Source organism: Taeniopygia guttata, chromosome 14 (assembly GCF_048771995.1).
Source record: "Taeniopygia guttata chromosome 14, bTaeGut7.mat, whole genome shotgun sequence".
Taxonomy (NCBI): domain Eukaryota; kingdom Metazoa; phylum Chordata; class Aves; order Passeriformes; family Estrildidae; genus Taeniopygia; species Taeniopygia guttata.
The window spans coordinates 5,816,770-5,831,620 of record NC_133039.1 but is presented as its reverse complement, the minus strand read 5'-3'; the positions used below and the strand labels follow the sequence as shown (position 1 = coordinate 5,831,620).

Below are 14,851 nucleotides of genomic sequence, written 5' to 3'. Positions count from 1 at the left end.
TTGAAAGTTGGATATTGGGAAAAATATCTTCACCAAAAGGGTGTTCAGGCATCAGAACAGGCTGCCCAGGGTATTGGTGGAGTGTTCATCCATCCTGGAAGTGTTCAAAGAAATGTTTGGATATGGCATCTGGGGACATGGTTTAGCGGTGGGCTTGGCAGCATTCGGTTAATGGCTGGACTTGATGGTCTTAGAGTGGTTCCCAACCTTAATGATTCTGTGATTCAATGATTCCATGCAGGATGGGCAGCACCGGGGCAGGCAGCAGCCTTGGCTGCACCTCTGGCATGTGGAACAACATTGGGAAAGGACAGATGGACCCAATTTCAGGACATGTCCCCAGCCTGGGGACACCAGCAGAGTGGCTGTGTCAGCCTCCCCCACGGTGCTACTCCAGGCAGATGCGCCAGCCCAGCGCTCACCAGGGCACCTCAGACCTGCCCACAGCTGCAGAAATCACACTTCTTGCACTGTTTTAATTTAGCACAGCCAGAAATAAGAGGAACAAGCTCCATTGGGGCTGGAAAGGGCAGAAACCCCAATCAGAGGAAGATCTGGCACTACACAAGTGCTCCTGCAGCTTTTCTTGTTGAGACAGCCTGTCCTGGCTTCAGCTCATGCCTGGCTGGGGTGGCACAACCCTGTCACAGCGACACAACCTCACCCCAGAGAGCTGAGGGAGATGCAAACCCTGGGAGAAGGTAGAAATGGGACACTGACATAGGCACAAAAGGCTCCTTCATCATGAGGATGGATGAGAATGAGGGAAGAATGAACAAGGATCCAGGCTGCAGCAGAACCAGCTGATGTGGAAGATGTACCATGTCCCCAAAACCAGACCCTCTGCCATCAATGTAGATGGTGTCTTATTTTCCTTGGATTCTTTCCCATTCCTCTTCCCATAATCCAGAGCTGGGGGTTGGAGGGGGGGGGCACTGCAAAGCCTGCAAGCCCCGTGACTCCAGTGGCAGGAGATGCAGGAGCCCTGGGCAGTGATCACAAGAACAGGGAAAGCAGCAACCTCAGGTTGCAGATTAGCTTCATTTTACAGCCAGGGAGGCAGAAACCTCCTGTGGTTCAACATCTTGCTGCAGACCACACAGGGAGCCTGGGGAAAGCCAGGGAGAGGTCGCAGGTCTCTCTGGGGTGAGAGCATCCTCTCTCCAGGGAGGGAGGGAGGCAGCTCAGAGCCAGCAGGACCCCACAGCGGCCCCAACCCATCGCCGCACCCCAAACCTCACCCGGGGCCACACGCTGCACCCCTTCCCCCTCTGACCCCCAACAGTGGGGGCTGCAGAAACCAGTTTGGCAAAGAGAGAGAGGCTCTTTACCCAAGTTTAAATGCACTTCCCTTGACTCAGTTCCCAGTTCAGCGTAGAGGAGACCCAGCTTGGCCGGCAGCCACGGCGCTCAGCTCTGCACGTCCCCGCCGAGAGACACATTCCTCAGCACTGCAGCTAAGTGCAGCACAGCCTTTGAGGCCTTCACCCCTCCTTCAATGATAATTTATGCCCTCTGACCCAACTCCCCCTTTTAAATCAGGCTGATCAATAGAGAAATCAGACAATCCTTTTAAGAAACTATCTCATCTGATCCTGCCAGCTAATGATCTCTGCTCTCCTTACAGCTGTTTGCAGATCTGTAGCCTAGGCTGCTAGGGGAAGCAGGAGGGAAAAAAGCCACTGGGCCAAATTCCTCCTTCCTCAGTCCAAGCAGGAGCAACAACAATGCTGATGATTTGTATGGAACCAAAACAGGAGATGCCAATTCCTGTTTTTTGGAAAACAAGCTGAGCATCGTGCTGCAGGGAAGCACTAGCTCCCAAAATTTGCTCCCTCATCCATCTCACCACCAAACATGCTATTCTCCCATCCTGGGAGCCCTGACAAGACATCCTCACTCTTCTTACAGGTTCCAGCTTCCAGGCTCTCCAATGCCTCCCTTCCAAAGAAAACCCAGCAACACAAAGCAACAACCCCAAATCTGGTTCCTGGCTGAGCCATGGTCACCCCCACCCTGCTTTGTGCACAGCAAGGCTCCAAGGGGATGCTGTGAGCACTGGGATTTTCATCACTTGGCTGGAAAACCCTCACTCCTCACAGAGATCCTCACTTCACCAGGGCAGCAAAAGCTCAGGGGTGCAGCCGCCTCCTGCCCGTGGAGGAGCTAAACCGGATCAGTTGAAGAGGGAAAAGTGTCCAGCACAGCACTGGGAGCAGTGTGGCAGCATCCATGGAACTGCCTCCAGAAGGGCTTTATTGATGGCAGCTGCATTTCTATTTAACTGGCAAAGGAACAGGGTTAACCAGTGAAGAGGGAAGCATCAGAGAACCCTTGAAGTCTTCAAAGTAAATCAGCTCCTGGAACAAACATGCTCAGTAGCCAAATGTCCCCTTCTCCTTTGTGTGCGCAGAGATATTGACATTTATTATGATGCCCAAACCACCCAGAGGAAGGATGCTTTCCTTGCATCCAGGGGCCATTTCTCACCCTGGCACAGTCACAGGGATTTCTCCCCTGTCAAGGCAGAGAAGCCACCAGTCCCTCCTTTAAACCACCCAGGAGGCAGGATGGGACCATGTCCTGGGGATACTCAGCACCTTCCCAACCCCACCAGGAGCCAGGGACCAGGCTCCAAGCCCGGGACACCTCCGAAGTCCCCCCACCATCTATCCCCTCCCACCCAGCCCTTGCTCTGAAGCCCAAGAGCAGATGCAAAAGCCAAGGGGTCTGAAGGGCTGCAGCAGCACAGCACGGTGCAGGTCCTGCCACAGCAGTCACAGTGAATTACAAGGTATTAGAGCCCCGTGCTGCCGTGTCTCTGTGCAGCAGCAGTCACGGTGAAGGACATGCTATGATAGGACTAGAGTCTCCTCTGGAGAATCCAGTCACTGGCCTGGTGGAAGGCAGTGGTATGAGAGGCCAGCCCTGTTCTATAGATCATGGAGTGACAGGCATGTGAAGGACACGCCATTACAGGACAAGGGGGGCTGAGAGCCGTGGGGTTTGGGGAGGGGGGACGGCTGTGCCTCGCTGGATCACTGAGTGCCCACGCTTTGCAAGCCAGCAGCCGTGAACGTTTTTAATTATGCTTTCCTACTTTATCGAGCATCTCATTTTCATTTACACGCCAGCCATCTCCACCTGAGAACGTGGCCACTGCTGCTCCTTTCCAGCACCGCTCCCATATTCCCTCACGCATCATCCGGAGGGACTCGGCAGAGCTGGAGATCCGTCCTCAGCACAGGGGGACCCATTTGGTGACAGACCTGCCCTGCAGCTCCCCTACACTCTCCACACGATGCCAAGGACCGTGAGGGAGCTGGGCAGAGCCTCCCTGACGCTCGGTGTCCCTCCCTGTCGGAGCAGCCAATTTTAGTGGCTGCCATAAATGCAGCAGGAGCAGTGTCCTCTGGTGAGGCATCGAGCGGTGACTAAGAGCGGAGATGACAATAAAGCAGAGGAAGCAAGGTCTGACTGCAAAGCAGCAAACCACCCCCCCGAATCCTGCTGGGAGGCACTGACTGATGATGCCCCTCCAAACCAGAGCCTGAGCCCCGTGAAGGAGGGCTGGGCTCTCTGGGGCTCAGGAGGAGCCCTAGTGCAGGCTCGGTTTGGGTGGAAATCCCATAACGAGGAGGGGAGAAAGGCTTCCCCCATCAGGACACCGGGATGGAGTTCAAGCCTCTTAGCAAAGCACACAGGGAGACTTCTGTACAGCCCTTACAGATAAATCTACCCCCTGAAAGCATTCTCAGTGGTAAATGCGGTAGAGACTGTGCAGGACTTGACAGCTCGAGGTGTATTTATGGTGCTTTGGCACCGGGGATACAACCAGTTGGGATTTTTGCTCGGCTCTACCACTTGGGCATAGCACAGCCACAACAAACCCATTTGAATACCTCTTGTTTCAACCAAGGCAGAGATCCAGCCTATTCCCTGCGGAGCAAGCGCCAGACCTGGGGCCAAATTAATCTCCGATGGATCTCCATCAACTTCATGGAGTTACAACTACAATTTGGCCCATGCCTGACACGTAAATCTGCTCATTTTTCTTCCAAATTGTCCAAATACCGCAGCATTTGTTAGCGCAGGAGAGGGGACGCATCCTCCGGGAGAGATCTCTTTGGATACCGCGCCAGCCCTTTCTTTTTTTTATTTCCTTTGCTGCCTGGGATAAAAGGCAAGCGAGACAGACCGTGGTACGTGTCTGAGCTGTTTGGGAAAGAAATAGGAATTTCCTCCTGCCATTCCCAGTCTTTTGATAGGCAGGTGGGATGCGAGCAGGAATAACTCAATCAAGACAGAGCAATTTTTAATTAATTTGTGGATCCCTTCACCGGCTGATTGCCTTGGAGACAAAAGGGAAGCCTCTCCTTTAACACTTGTGTGTGCCTGGTACTCTGAGCCTCCCCTTTTCACCGGCACATCTTTGGTCTTGAAAGCTGCACAAAAGGAAGAATTCCTTGATCTTTTGCCTCGGCTTTTGCTAAGATGGAGACACACATGAGGGGGAGCTGGGTTGGGGGTTTTTTTGGGTTTCTTTTATATTTTGGGGGGGATTATTAAAGCCCAAAATTCACACAGAGAGAGGTGAGGAAGGAAAAAAAAAAAACCAAAAAAGAAGGAAAGGGGAATAAAAACGCTCAAAGCTAAGAAAGGAGAGCATTTTCCGTCAACACCTTCTGCCCAGCCCGCTCCATCCCCAAGGGGAGGGAGTTGAAAGGTTCAAGCTACATCAAGTGGTGAGTAATGCAGCGGGAGGCTCCTGCTCAGGGCTGGGCTCTCGCCCTCTGCCACCCTCCCTGCCCCATGCCCAGTGCTGGCGGGGCAGAGCCCAGCTCCCACCCTCCCCTTCTCCCCCACCAGCGACCGTGGGGATGCGGGAACTTCCAAGGCAGTGAGTGACACCACAATTATCGATTGCCGGCTGCAAAGGCTTGCTCTCGCCTCCCCCCCTCTTCTCACTTGTTTTCTTCTGTGCAGCAGTGCCAGCCTTCAGAGACTGCTGCTGTAAAAGGCTCAGATTGACGGGGTGTCAAGATATCCGCTGCCCCTGGCTTTTAACGTTCCCTTGCAGGGGGGAGCAGGAAGAGCCCCTGCACCGATGAGGGGAGCTTGGATAGCTCCAAAAGAAAGGGAGGAATGAAAAGCCTCCCTCTCTCCTCCGTTGAGGAGATGCTCTTGAACCACAAGCAGCTTTTTCAGCCTCAGCTTGGCTGCGTGCGTCTCGGAAATCTCAAGATGCTGGGAAGGAGGAGAGGCGACGTGCCAGCCGGCCCCTGCCAGTGCCGGCGTCCTGCCCAAAATCAAGGCACCCAGGAAACACACCACGCTCCCCAGCAGGTCTCTGTGGGGTGGCACACACACCTGACCACCCAGCAGGTTTGGCAGTAGCCATTTTAAAGGTGGGGAAGGCAAGACACATCCAGGCCAGATAAGGTCACCCAGAACAGGCTGCAAAAGGACTGGGACACCCCAGCCTGGGCAAATCCTCTGCTGTTCAACACTGATGGCACAAGGGGTGCCAGATCAGAGGGTTTTCCTAGCAAAGACTGGCAAAGCAGGAACTCCATGTGATCCCGGATCCCCCACCAAAGGCTGAGATGTCATCCTGCCCAATGGCCCTAGGATGGTCCCTTGCCAACCCTGCCCCCAGCTCAGCTGGCCACCCACAGCAAGTGCCATCCCTGCCACAAAATGGGGATGGTCACCTGTCTGTGGAGGTGTTTGTTTGCAAAGCCTGGTGGCACCCTGGGACCATGGCTAAGTGTTATGTGCTGGAGACAGGGGCCTGAAATTAAAGCCAGCTCCACGGCTGTCGGTGTCGACACCTGGTGATGGGAGGAGAGGGATCGATGATGGAGAGTCTGTCGCTCCTGATGCATCGCTGTCAGGGTCAATACACAATTCCCGGGGAGATCAGATGTCCAGGTTAACTGCTTTGCCTCCCTGCTAAGCCGATGGGCTGGCAGAGCCCCATCCTGCTCACACATCCTCCTCCCCAGCCACGCTCACCCCACAGCCACCAAATGCCACTGACAGCAGCCCTGGGGCTCGTGGCTCTTGTTTTCATCCATGCAGAGCTCAAGTGTAGCTCAAATGGGTGCCCAAGGCTGGGAAAGGGACACAGGGACAGCAAGGACCTGCCTCCCAGGAGCTTTCCAGCCCACTGCCATGGGCAGCATCACCATGGGACCTCGTGGGGACACAGGGCTTGGGGACACAGGCCAGCAACTCCTCTGGCCACCCGAGGGGGCTGGGAGGGGAAGTGGGGGGTGATGAGACCTCCGAAGGGGGGAGCCCCATCTGCCAGTCTCCCTGCACACCCCTGAATTCCTGAGCAACAGAAAAGGCAGGAGAAAAGGGAAACTTGCCCAGCACAGGTCCTACAGGCTCAGTGGCTGTGTCCCGCTCCTCACCCTGGGTGGGCAGAGCATCTATGTCCCCTCCAGGTGACAGCACAGACCCCCGTGGGACAGAAGAGCTGTGCCCTCTGCACCAAGCAGGCTTGTGGCACTCCATGGCAGCCTGAAATCATTGCAGCGAGCACGGGCAGGAGGCAGAACCCTGCTGTGCCCCCATTCCCGTGTGCCACGCTGGGCAGGACCCGTCCCAGGGGGTCCTGTGAGGACCAGAGCCACCTGCAGCCAGGCTGCACATCTCACCCCGACAGCTCCCGGGGGCTTTCAGCTGCTCATCTCCTCCTCCAGCACAGCACAACCTACCCGGGGGAGCCCGGTGAGACCCCCAGAAGAGGGACCAGGGGGTCCTACCTGCTGTCAGCCCACGGAGCCAGCCTGGGGGGGACACAGCATCACACCCGGCGCAGCCAGACTCGCATCAGCCCCCCACAAAAAATCCCGAGCAAACAGAGCGCGGCATGAATAACAAAAGCAGCGATCAGTAAAGACTCTCCCAAGAGGCTGCAAGTTCTTCAATTAGAGCTCGCATTATAGGAATGAGAAACTCCACGCCGTCTTCCGTAAGGATAACACTTTTCTTCCCCCTCTCTTTTAAAGAATAAAGGGAGGGAGGGAGAGGAAAGGCTGCATCTCTAATGCAACAGACAGGTCTGCTGAGATTCACTTTGGCTCTTATTTTGACTTTCATCTAAAAGAGCTGCCCTGGGAATCCATTAAGTCCAATTTAAATCGGCTCTCCGCCCTCACGGCTTCTCCCCGCCTTCGCAGCCCCCCCAGCTCCCTTCTCCCCCTCCTCGCAAGCAAACAAACACAAAAGCAAGGCCAGGCAGGGCAGGCAGCGAAGGGCAGCACCGGCGTGATTTCGGAGCCCTTCCCCGGGGGATTTCAGCCTTCCCCAGGGCAGTTGCTCCATCTTTATTTCCGCCCAAATAAACACAATCCGGCCACGTTTGGTATCCCCCACCTCGGCGGCGCTTTTGGGGGAGCCGCTGGGATTTCGGGACCTGCTTCTGCTCCCCGCACATCTCCCCCCCATCCACACACAGGCATATTTCCCCCCTGCTTTTATTATTTTTTTTTTGAGGACAATTAGCTCCATTAACGCCGCAACCGGCAAAGTTGGACGGGATGTAATCACATACTTCAGGTTGGTTGGGTGGGTTTTTTTTTTTGGTTTTTTTGGTTTTGGTTTTTTTTTTTTTTTCCTCAATGAGCTTCCCCACCCCGAGATCATTCCTCTGCCTTTGGGAATCGCCCCCCCTCGCAGCCGGGCGAGGGACGGACCCCTCGCCTTTCATCTCACCACACTCATTCAAGCTCTGCTTCTGTCGTATAAGCAGTTTTCCAGCTCTTCCCCCCCCTCCCGCCCCGTAACACACCCGCTCTGCATTGCATCCTATTCATATGTTTTCAATCATCGCCGTTTCGTTATTTAAAACAAAAGCACACGGTTCCCCACCCCCGGGCAGCACTCCGAGCCCCCCTCACCGGGCTCCACCGCTATTCCCTGGTTTGTTTGTTTATTAATGTCACCGGAGGATTTGGAGGCAAAATTTGCCGTGGGAGAATGGGAGCGGGAGGTGAAAGTCCCATCAAGGGGCTTTCCAAAGGCGCAGCCAGATGTGCAAACCCCACGATTCCTTGGGTTATCTGCTAGATCCATTTTTCCCTGCCCCGCCAGCCACCGAATAAAAGAAAGAAAATCCATCAAGTCAGCGTTCTCACGTGCAGACAACGGCAAGGAGAGCCAGGCGCCCGCCCGCGGCACCGCCGCAACTTTTGGAAGTATAAAACCATGCACATCCATAACTCCTCAATTAAATAAGCCTTCCCGGGAACACTTCCCTCTGCAGAGGCTTTCACAGCCCCGTGCCCATTATTATTTTAACTTTGCAAAAGTAGGGATCCAGGACAAGCAAAACGAAATCCACCCCTTCCACACACAAACATTTCCAAGTCTCAGCTGTATCTTTGTTCAGACACCCATCAATCGGCAAGTCAGGAGGGGTTTTTGGACCGGTTGCAAATTTCTTTATTACTTCCAGAAAAGCAAAACAACCCCCCCACACACGCCCCCCGGCTCCTCCGTTGCTGCTGCAAATAGGACACACACACAGCACACACAACACACACACACACACACACGTATAATCCCCCCTCCCTCCCCAAACTCCGCGATGCCGGCGCCCTGCATCCATTCAATCGCAGCAGCACACGAGTTGCACAAGAGAAAAATAAATCCGGAAAAAGCTCTGTCCGCACACCCTCACCCACCGCCTCCCCCGCCACCAACCTTCACGCCCTCCCTTCCAATTCTGCTGCGGCTTCAAGGAAAAAAAAAAAAAAAAAAAGGAGAAAAAGGAAAAAAAAGCACAAAGATGTAGCTTGCAACAATACCTGCGATGGTCCTCGCTCTCTCCTCTCTCTCCTGCTGGCTCGCTCTCCTCCTCTTCCAGAGCACAGTAGCCAGATTAGATCCTTAGAAAAAAAAATGTGAGAAATAGCACAATTCTCCCTTTTTTTTTTTTTTTTTTTTCCTTCCCTTCTCAGCAGCCCTTCTGAGCTCCTTCACTAACCATTATTCATAGACCACTAGGGGATATAAGGTAATTAGAAACGGCCCTATAGCATCCAGCCTGAAAATGTAATGCCAGCGGTAGGAGTGGTGGAGGGCTCTGGCTGCGGGCGGCTCCGGCAGAAAGTGCTCGCTGGAGCTGGGGACCGAGGTGAGAAGTGGGGTGGAGGAGAGGGCGAGCGGCAGCGGGTGCTGGCAGCTCTCCCGACAGAGACCAGGGTGCCCAGGGACACCGAGCGGCACCGCTTTGGGTTGGGTTTGGACTTTTTTTTTTGTTTTGTTTTTGTATTTTTTTTTTTTTTTTGTATTTTGGAGTGGGTTCGCCGTGCCCGTGTGAGCCGTGCTGGGGCTGTGTGTGTGTGTGTGTGTGTGTGTGTGTGTGTGTGTGTGTGTGCGTGTGTGTGTGTTTGTGCCAGGAATAGCAATCAGCAGAGGCAGCACACAGAGCGCAAAAATGCCATCATGCAGGGTCAACAGAAAGCTGCAGACATTTTTTTCTCTCTCTTTTTTTTTTTTTTTTTTTTTTTTTGTAGGCTTAATCCTCTGGAGCGGGGGAGAAGGAAAAGGAGGAGGCTGCTGCCTTCTTTATAGTTTTGATTTTTTTTTTTTTTCTTCCTCTTCCAACCTCGTAGGATCAGATTAACCCCCCCTCCTCTCCCCTCCGCACACACTCTCTCCAGCCCCAGCCATCCCAACCCTCCGCCAGCACTGCACCGGGGAGATGCCGGAGTGGGCGCGGGGTGGGATGCGGGTCTGACCGCCGCGATGAGCTGGGTGGGATGAGCTAGGTGGGCTCGGCAGGGAAGCGGAGCAGGAGGGGGGAAAAGGGGGGAGGTGGAGGCAAATGAACAAATCACACCTGCAGCTTTCTGCGTGCCGGAGCCAGCTGCAGCCCAGGCAGCGACCGGCAGGAAAAATCCAGGCGCGCTGGCTCCCAGCACCATCATCTGCGGGGATGGAGGTGCACGGTGAGCTGGTGGCAATCATCGCTGGCAGCGATTGATTTTGGGGAGGTTTATTATTAGCAGGAGGGGGAAAGGGAGGTGCTAACAAAGAAGCAACCCTTCCATCCATCCACACACACACACACATACACACACCGATTTTTTCCAGGGGGTAAATAAATAAAACCCGTCGCAGAGGCGAGGAGGGGGAGCTGGTCCCCTCGCTAAGGGATGCAGAGCTGTGGTGGTCTTGGCACACCGGGACACCCGTGCCGGGTCGGTGCCGGGTCGGTGCCGGGTCGGTACCGGGATCGGTGCCCGGTCGGTGCCGCGGAGCTCCGGCTGCTGCCCGAAGGGCACAAATCCCCAGCCCTGCCTCCTCCCCCGGCTCCGCTCTGAGCCTCTCGTTAATTGAACTAAAGCTGTTCACCTTGATAACGCAGCACGGCAGCAAGTTTCCGAGCCGTACGCGGGGGGCTGGAGAGCTATTTGATCCACTTCCAAGGCGCTGCCTTTCAATTCAACCCCTTGCTCTTGAAGGATGGATAACCAGGCCCTCTCTTTTCCCTGTTAATTACTCGAGATAGGAGCCATCAAGCTGCAAACCAGACCAGACCTCACAAGGGGACACAGCACCTGCAAAAGCAGACTGCTTGTTCTCATCTCCCCTGTCTTTTTCCTCCCCATCCTCATCCTCATCCCCATCCCCATGGCAGACCCAGTCTGGCTGTTTGTGGGTAATACACCACAATACACTCCCAGCCACCTCCAGCTTCACACAAGCCTCTCTGCAGGATGGTAAATCAAGCTGGGACCTCATGGCTCTCCAGGGACTTGGTGTTATTCCCCATAATCACCAATCTGCCCTGCCCTTCACACACAAGAGCCTGGCACTCCTTGGCATCACGAGCCGTGACTGCCACCCTAGTAAAGCCAAGGTGGGATGGACCCAAAGGACGTCACCCCCAGCTTCTCCTCTGGGATTGACAGAAGACTAAAGGATTTGTTATTTTTACTCTACAATCCAATAAATTCAACAATCTGGTCTGTCCATGTTATTTCCCAGCTCTGGTATGTTTGAAATTCCCACCTCCAGGAGTCCTGTGATTTCAGGAAGACCTCATTCCTGCTCTCCTCCAACCCTGACCTCACTGTGGTGGGGAGAAAGGTTGAAACCACAAACCCCAGAGAGCCCCATATGCAAATTAAATCACCACCAAACACTTTGATTGCTAAACACTGTTATTTTGCTGGAACCTTTAAAGCTCTGCACCTACGATTTATGGGTTCAAAGAGGCTGATTTCATGACTTCTCAGCATTTCTGAGGCGTCAACACCCACATCACCTCTGTTTGCATGACACGGTCATGTCTATCTAAGCCCAACCACTGACTGGGTGGGAGACCACCACCTATAACACCAATTAACTTCACTCATTAAAACCTCCAAGCTCACAGAGGATGCTGCTGCTCAGTTGTGCAGATTGAAAAGTTCCCATCCCCTTGATAAAATCCAGATCCAGAGCATCCTGGAGTATATCTCACCCTGAGCTACCACAAAACAGCACGACCAGCACCAAAAAGCCTTTTCCCATCTTCCCTGCCATGAGAGCAGGGCTCACCTTGCTGATCAAAGTTGGAGGTTTCCCTGGACCTAACCCCACACCTCCTGCCCTGGAGAGGCTAAAAAATAATGACTCACAGCAATGTTATTTCTGGAGCTGCTAAAACAAAGGCACTCCGGCTCCCTTGGTGTCTCACCACTTCGACCTAAATGATAAGGCATCCTGAGAAAACTGCTTTTCCCACCAGCCTCCTCATCCAGCCCTGACATGAGTGGCCAACCTGGGGTCCAAGGACCTCCCTAGCACCTACACAGGCTGCTCTAAGCTGGCTCTTTTCCATTCATCTTTCTTTCATCCCTCTTCCTGGCAGATTTTCCCTCAGCCCCACTCCCAGCCATCCCAGTGGATGGTTTTTGTCCCCTGGCTGGGGTGCCACACACCCCACACGTGTGGTGGCTGCTCGCAGGCAGGAGCAGCAGCCCTGCCCCAGCTCTCATCAAGCTCTGTGCATCGGCTCCGAGCGGATCCGATGGATTTTCATTTCCTAACTTTGCCCTTCGGGCTATTTCTAACGAGCTTCCTCACGCTTAAAAAAAAAAAAAAAAAAATCCTTCATCTTGCAGCATAGTGTCAGAACAGCAACACTCGGGATGACTGTGCCTGCGAGGAGGCTGGAAATTAATTATATCACAGTGGCTTTAGGTAGGGATCCATCCACTGACCTCCTTGTCCAGCTCCCGTCTGGGACCCAGAGAACAGCCAGAAATCCCCTCCCAGAGCAAACAGGCTTTTTTTGGCCTTGAAAAATGTATTTTTGTGGTGTGATGTTTGGTCTGGGCAGCACAGCCTTGGGCGTGGAGCCACCACTGTCCTCCCGTGACCCCGTGCCCTCCCCGTACCCCACGTCCCTCGAGCCCCCTCGTGTAGCCTCTTCCTACAGCACGGGTCCACCCACCCTGCTGGACCCAACCTTCCCACTGAGAGGGAGGAATCACTCCTGGGTGCCTTAATTTCCACTGATCAGATGTTTTAATGAGTTTCTCAGCGCCCAGCAGATCCCATTCCCACCAGCACCCCCTCCGAGGCCGGCCCCGCTCCCGCGCCGTGCCGAGGCCCCGACATCTCCAAGGCTTTCCTTGGTGGGAGAGCAGCGATTATTTCTCTCAAAAGGTCTCTTATAATGGAAACCATCTCTGCAACCCTCCTTGGTCTCCTCCTGCCGTGACCCAGGCTCCATCGAGAGGAGCTCTGCTCCAAGGCAGCGCCGTGTTTCCATGGAAAGAGTGAATAGCAGAGTCTTCCCAGTGGTTTATTAGAATTCCTTTTACTCCGATGGAGAGTTTTAGAGCAAAGTAGAAAGGCTTTAATGTGGGGCTAATGGAGCCCCTGGGAAGTCCAGGAAGGAAATCTCCCCTGGAGGAGGCGTGAGGAGAGGGAGGGCAACTTTCAAGACGAATTCCTGGACAGGTTGAAATTTTTTTTCAGGAGCCATCTCAGGCAGTGAGAAATGGAAATGAATGTTTGTTTTATTTTTAACAGATGTTACAAAAGACCTGCCAGTAATTCAGTGAACGATGCAAAACCTAGATCCCACTCACTTTTCCCGGCATGTCTTCCATCCCCTCCCTCTCCTGCTTGGTACAAATGCTTATTTGCATTTAGCATATCATATTTAAAAAAAAAAAATATTAAGCAATAAAATAACAATCATACGCCACTTCATTTCCTCCCTCCCTAAGGCTTTGGTTTCAGGTTAAATCCTTGGTTGGAGCAGCTATTAATTGTTTTTAATACATTTTTCTGTCTCTTCAGATTTCCCAAACCTATATTCTACTCACCCACTTTAGGGGGTGCCCTCTTGCTGTGCCCCCATCCCTCTCTGTCCCTGCTGTTCCCCCAGGGAACAGCTCTTGACTCTGCAAAGTGTTTGGAGCCTCAGTGTGAAACACAGACTGCAACCTCTTCTTTGGGAAGAAATACAGAGATTTGCAGTTAAGAGATGGGGAGATGGAAAGCAGAGGAGGTACAATGAGGGGGTCCTAAAACCATCCAGCCAGGGGCTGGAAAAGCAGTAAGAGTGTGGCTCTCCAAAAACACAGTGCAGGAAGTGATCCATGAACACACAGCACAGCACAGGGAATTCCAAAGCTGGTCTGAAACCCCACCATGATGCCAGAGGGGTATTTGGGATGAGATACAGCATTTATGAGTGACACACGTGAAACCCGGACCTGGGAGGCGAGCGACAGTAATGGAATCCCAGAATGGTTTGGGTTGGCAGGGGCCTTAAAGCCCATCTTGTTCCAAACCCCTGCCATGGGCAGGGACACCTTCCACTATCCCAGGTTGCTCCAAGCCCCTTCCAACCTGGCCTTGGACACTTCAAGGGGTGGTGCATTCACAGCTTCTCTGTGCCAGGGCCTTACCACCCTCACAGGGAAGAATTTCTTCCAAATATCCAATCAATCCCAGCCCACTGTCAATGTGAAGCCATTCCCCCTTGTCCTGTCACTCCATGCCCTTGGAAAGAGTCCCTCTCCAGCTTTTGTAGTCCTGGCCAGAGGAGCCCTGAATCCCACGGATACCAGATTTCCTGAAAATGAGCAACTTTGGCAGCTCCTGGTTTAACTCTTGCCTGCAAAACACAATCTGCAATGGTTCCCCTTTTCATGCCTAACTGTGAAATATCACTTCTCCTCTGGATACTCAGCTTTCCAAAGGGCAAGACACCAGGAAAACCTGGAGTGGGCAAATGCAGGGTGATTTTCTGCCCGGTTTCCTGTTAGCAACCCTGCATGCATAGCCCCAGGGGGCCCGTGATCTCACACACCAGCATGCCTTGATTGTGGGATCCCAAGCAGGAAAGGAGGAGACAGCCTCTGGGGAGCAGCTACAGCTCAGTACTGACACAAACAGGGTGTCCCTGCACCCGTTATAAATCCTAAAATATGCCAGATTTCCAGGCAGAAAATGGCATCCGTGTGCATTTCCAGGTGACGGAGGAAAAGTGGCTGTTTTCACTGAGCTTTCTCCTCTTCCCGTTACAATCCTGCACCTGGTTTGCAACTGTCGGAAAGAGGTTAATCACAGTCCTTAAATCAGGAACCTTGTTGTGGTATGCTCGGGATGCACATCTGTGCTCTCCATGGCTCATCCCCGGCGTATTTGGGAGAAGGCAATATGCCAAAAAAACCCCACCCCCAAATCAGCCACCCAACCCCCCCCCCCCAAATCAGCCACAAGCATCCCAGGGTGCAGGATTGCAGGATCCTGCTGATTCCTCGAGCTGGCTCTGCAGCACACGTGAAAGGCTCATGATTCCCCCAGCCCCTCCAAGGCCATG

General features: G+C 53.5%; 1 protein-coding gene and 1 long non-coding RNA gene across 2 annotated transcripts in view; one reads left to right on the top strand and one right to left on the bottom strand.

Moving 5' to 3' along the window:
• RAI1 (retinoic acid induced 1) overlaps positions 1–14,851 on the bottom strand; it is a 74,283-nt gene that overhangs the window by 30,068 nt on the left and 29,364 nt on the right. Inside the window, exon 2 of the mRNA XM_030285101.4 lies at positions 8,823–8,903. The gene's annotated coding sequence lies outside the window, so the exon portion shown is untranslated. The remainder of the gene's footprint in view (positions 1–8,822; positions 8,904–14,851) is intronic.
• Positions 8,959–10,997, top strand: LOC140685062 (uncharacterized). The gene is made up of 2 exons (XR_012058237.1): positions 8,959–9,151; positions 10,739–10,997. It is a non-coding gene; the product is annotated as an uncharacterized lncRNA (long non-coding RNA).